The 5672-nt window shown below is 27.1% G+C and overlaps 1 long non-coding RNA gene across 1 annotated transcript in view; it reads right to left on the bottom strand.

The window, feature by feature from the left end:
- The window catches only part of LOC105211274 (uncharacterized), a 45686-nt gene that overhangs the window by 33664 nt on the left and 6350 nt on the right, over positions 1 to 5672 (bottom strand). The window lies entirely within an intron of this gene.

Here is a 5672-nt window from a genome sequence, read left to right as displayed (position 1 = left end):
CTGTAATTTAGTCTCCCTTAGCTTGGGTTTCATAGTTCATAGAACTCTGTACTGTCATATACTATATGTTCAATATTATTCGACGCTTTTCGTAATGGAATTATAGGTGAATTGATTTTAGTAGTATTTTTGAAGTATAAATTTTGAGGTAGAAATTGTGTAATAATTATAAAATTATACGAGATATGGTTTAAATACATTCGACGAAATCATTTCTTATACGAAGTGTATACGCTTTGTGTTATTAAATAATTGCAACAAAAAATTAATGGATCAGTAATTTAGTCTCCCTTAGCTTGGGTTTCATAGTTCATAGAACTCTGTACTGTCATATACTATATGTTCAATATTATTCGACGCTTTTCGTAATGGAATTATAGGTGAATTGATTTTAGTAGTATTTTCGAAGTATAAATTTTGAGGTAGAAATTGTGTAATAATTATAAAATTATACGAGATATGGTTTAAATACATTCGACGAAATTATTTCTTATACGAAGTGTATACGCTTTGTGTTATTAAATAATTGCAACAAAAAATTAATGGATCAGTAATTTAGTCTCCCTTAGCTTGGGTTTCATAGTTCATAGAACTCTGTACTGTCATATACTATATGTTCAATATTATTCGACGCTTTTCGTAATGGAATTATAGGTGAATTGATTTTAGTAGTATTTTCGAATTATAAATTTTGAGGTAGAAATTGTGTAATAATTATAAAATTATACGAGATATGGTTTAAATACATTCGACGAAATTATTTCTTATACGAAGTGTGTACGCTTTGTGTTATTAAATAATTGCAACAAAAAATTAATGGATCAGTAATTTAGTCTCCCTTAGCTTGGGTTTCATAGTTCATAGAACTCTGTACTGTCATATACTATATGTTCAATATTATTCGACGCTTTTCGTAATGGAATTATAGGTGAATTGATTTTAGTAGTATTTTCGAAGTATAAATTTTGAGGTAGAAATTGTGTAATAATTATAAAATTATACGAGATATGGTTTAAATACATTCGACGAAATCATTTCTTATACGAAGTGTGTACGCTTTGTGTTATTAAATAATTGCAACAAAAAATTAATGGATCAGTAATTTAGTCTCCCTTAGCTTGGGTTTCATAGTTCATAGAACTCTGTACTGTCATATACTATATGTTCAATATTATTCGACGCTTTTCGTAATGGAATTATAGGTGAATTGATTTTAGTAGTATTTTCGAAGTATAAATTTTGAGGTAGAAATTGTGTAATAATTATAAAATTATACGAGATATGGTTTAAATACATTCGACGAAATTATTTCTTATACGAAGTGTATACGCTTTGTGTTATTAAATAATTGCAACAAAAAATTAATGGATCAGTAATTTAGTCTCCCTTAGCTTGGGTTTCATAGTTCATAGAACTCTGTACTGTCATATACTATATGTTCAATATTATTCGACGCTTTTCGTAATGGAATTATAGGTGAATTGATTTTAGTAGTATTTTCGAATTATAAATTTTGAGGTAGAAATTGTGTAATAATTATAAAATTATACGAGATATGGTTTAAATACATTCGACGAAATTATTTCTTATACGAAGTGTGTACGCTTTGTGTTATTAAATAATTGCAACAAAAAATTAATGGATCAGTAATTTAGTCTCCCTTAGCTTGGGTTTCATAGTTCATAGAACTCTGTACTGTCATATACTATATGTTCAATATTATTCGACGCTTTTCGTAATGGAATTATAGGTGAATTGATTTTAGTAGTATTTTCGAAGTATAAATTTTGAGGTAGAAATTGTGTAATAATTATAAAATTATACGAGATATGGTTTAAATACATTCGACGAAATCATTTCTTATACGAAGTGTGTACGCTTTGTGTTATTAAATAATTGCAACAAAAAATTAATGGATCAGTAATTTAGTCTCCCTTAGCTTGGGTTTCATAGTTCATAGAACTCTGTACTGTCATATACTATATGTTTACTATTATTCGACGCTTTTCGTAATGGAATTATAGGTGATTTGATTTTAGTAGTATTTTCGAAGTATAAATTTTGAGGTAGAAATTGTGTAATAATTATAAAATTATACGAGATATGGTTTAAATACATTTGACGAAATTATTTCTTATACGATGTGTGTACGCTTTGTGTTATTAAATAATTGCAACAAAAAATTAATGGATCAGTAATTTAGTCTCCCTTAGCTTGGGTTTCATAGTTCATAGAACTCTGTACTGTCATATACTATATGTTCAATATTATTCGACGCTTTTCGTAATGGAATTATAGGTGAATTGATTTTAGTAGTATTTTCGAAGTATAAATTTTGAGGTAGAAATTGTGTAATAATTATAAAATTATACGAGATATGGTTTAAATACATTCGACGAAATCATTTCTTATACGAAGTGTATACGCTTTGTGTTATTAAATAATTGCAACAAAAAATTAATGGATCAGTAATTTAGTCTCCCTTAGCTTGGGTTTCATAGTTCATAGAACTCTGTACTGTCATATACTATATGTTCAATATTATTCGACGCTTTTCGTAATGGAATTATAGGTGAATTGATTTTAGTAGTATTTTCGAATTATAAATTTTGAGGTAGAAATTGTGTAATAATTATAAAATTATACGAGATATGGTTTAAATACATTCGACGAAATTATTTCTTATACGAAGTGTGTACGCTTTGTGTTATTAAATAATTGCAACAAAAAATTAATGGATCAGTAATTTAGTCTCCCTTAGCTTGGGTTTCATAGTTCATAGAACTCTGTACTGTCATATACTATATGTTCAATATTATTCGACGCTTTTCGTAATGGAATTATAGGTGAATTGATTTTAGTAGTATTTTCGAAGTATAAATTTTGAGGTAGAAATTGTGTAATAATTATAAAATTATACGAGATATGGTTTAAATACATTCGACGAAATCATTTCTTATACGAAGTGTGTACGCTTTGTGTTATTAAATAATTGCAACAAAAAATTAATGGATCAGTAATTTAGTCTCCCTTAGCTTGGGTTTCATAGTTCATAGAACTCTGTACTGTCATATACTATATGTTTAATATTATTCGACGCTTTTCGTAATGGAATTATAGGTGAATTGATTTTAGTAGTATTTTCGAAGTATAAATTTTGAGGTAGAAATTGTGTAATAATTATAAAATTATACGAGATATGGTTTAAATACATTTGACGAAATTATTTCTTATACGATGTGTGTACGCTTTGTGTTATTAAATAATTGCAACAAAAAATTAATGGATCAGTAATTTAGTCTCCCTTAGCTTGGGTTTCATAGTTCATAGAACTCTGTACTGTCATATACTATATGTTCAATATTATTCGACGCTTTTCGTAATGGAATTATAGGTGAATTGATTTTAGTAGTATTTTCGAAGTATAAATTTTGAGGTAGAAATTGTGTAATAATTATAAAATTATACGAGATATGGTTTAAATACATTCGACGAAATTATTTCTTATACGAAGTGTGTACGCTTTGTGTTATTAAATAATTGCAACAAAAAATTAATGGATCAGTAATTTAGTCTCCCTTAGCTTGGGTTTCATAGTTCATAGAACTCTGTACTGTCATATACTATATGTTCAATATTATTCGACGCTTTTCGTAATGGAATTATAGGTGAATTGATTTTAGTAGTATTTTCGAAGTATAAATTTTGAGGTAGAAATTGTGTAATAATTATAAAATTATACGAGATATGGTTTAAATACATTCGACGAAATCATTTCTTATACGAAGTGTGTACGCTTTGTGTTATTAAATAATTGCAACAAAAAATTAATGGATCAGTAATTTAGTCTCCCTTAGCTTGGGTTTCATAGTTCATAGAACTCTGTACTGTCATATACTATATGTTTACTATTATTCGACGCTTTTCGTAATGGAATTATAGGTGATTTGATTTTAGTAGTATTTTCGAAGTATAAATTTTGAGGTAGAAATTGTGTAATAATTATAAAATTATACGAGATATGGTTTAAATACATTTGACGAAATTATTTCTTATACGATGTGTGTACGCTTTGTGTTATTAAATAATTGCAACAAAAAATTAATGGATCAGTAATTTAGTCTCCCTTAGCTTGGGTTTCATAGTTCATAGAACTCTGTACTGTCATATACTATATGTTCAATATTATTCGACGCTTTTCGTAATGGAATTATAGGTGATTTGATTTTAGTAGTATTTTCGAAGTATAAATTTTGAGGTAGAAATTGTGTAATAATTATAAAATTATACGAGATATGGTTTAAATACATTTGACGAAATTATTTCTTATACGATGTGTGTACGCTTTGTGTTATTAAATAATTGCAACAAAAAATTAATGGATCAGTAATTTAGTCTCCCTTAGCTTGGGTTTCATAGTTCATAGAACTCTGTACTGTCATATACTATATGTTCAATATTATTCGACGCTTTTCGTAATGGAATTATAGGTGAATTGATTTTAGTAGTATTTTCGAATTATAAATTTTGAGGTAGAAATTGTGTAATAATTATAAAATTATACGAGATATGGTTTAAATACATTCGACGAAATTATTTCTTATACGAAGTGTGTACGCTTTGTGTTATTAAATAATTGCAACAAAAAATTAATGGATCAGTAATTTAGTCTCCCTTAGCTTGGGTTTCATAGTTCATAGAACTCTGTACTGTCATATACTATATGTTCAATATTATTCGACGCTTTTCGTAATGGAATTATAGGTGAATTGATTTTAGTAGTATTTTCGAAGTATAAATTTTGAGGTAGAAATTGTGTAATAATTATAAAATTATACGAGATATGGTTTAAATACATTCGACGAAATCATTTCTTATACGAAGTGTGTACGCTTTGTGTTATTAAATAATTGCAACAAAAAATTAATGGATCAGTAATTTAGTCTCCCTTAGCTTGGGTTTCATAGTTCATAGAACTCTGTACTGTCATATACTATATGTTTAATATTATTCGACGCTTTTCGTAATGGAATTATAGGTGAATTGATTTTAGTAGTATTTTCGAAGTATAAATTTTGAGGTAGAAATTGTGTAATAATTATAAAATTATACGAGATATGGTTTAAATACATTTGACGAAATTATTTCTTATACGATGTGTGTACGCTTTGTGTTATTAAATAATTGCAACAAAAAATTAATGGATCAGTAATTTAGTCTCCCTTAGCTTGGGTTTCATAGTTCATAGAACTCTGTACTGTCATATACTATATGTTCAATATTATTCGACGCTTTTCGTAATGGAATTATAGGTGAATTGATTTTAGTAGTATTTTCGAAGTATAAATTTTGAGGTAGAAATTGTGTAATAATTATAAAATTATACGAGATATGGTTTAAATACATTCGACGAAATTATTTCTTATACGAAGTGTATACGCTTTGTGTTATTAAATAATTGCAACAAAAAATTAATGGATCAGTAATTTAGTTTTCTCCTGTTTTGGGTTTCATAGTTCATAGAACTCTGTACTGTCATATACTATATATTTAATATTATTCGACGCTTTTCGTAATGGAATTATAGGTAATTTGATTTTAGTACTATTTTCGAAGTAAAAATTTTGAGGTAGAAATTGTGTAATAATTATAAAATTATACGAGATATGGTT

Source organism: Zeugodacus cucurbitae, chromosome 2 (assembly GCF_028554725.1).
Source record: "Zeugodacus cucurbitae isolate PBARC_wt_2022May chromosome 2, idZeuCucr1.2, whole genome shotgun sequence".
In the NCBI taxonomy this organism is placed as follows: domain Eukaryota; kingdom Metazoa; phylum Arthropoda; class Insecta; order Diptera; family Tephritidae; genus Zeugodacus; species Zeugodacus cucurbitae.
The sequence above is the reverse complement of the archived record's forward strand: the minus strand, read 5'-3'. Positions and strand labels throughout refer to the sequence as shown.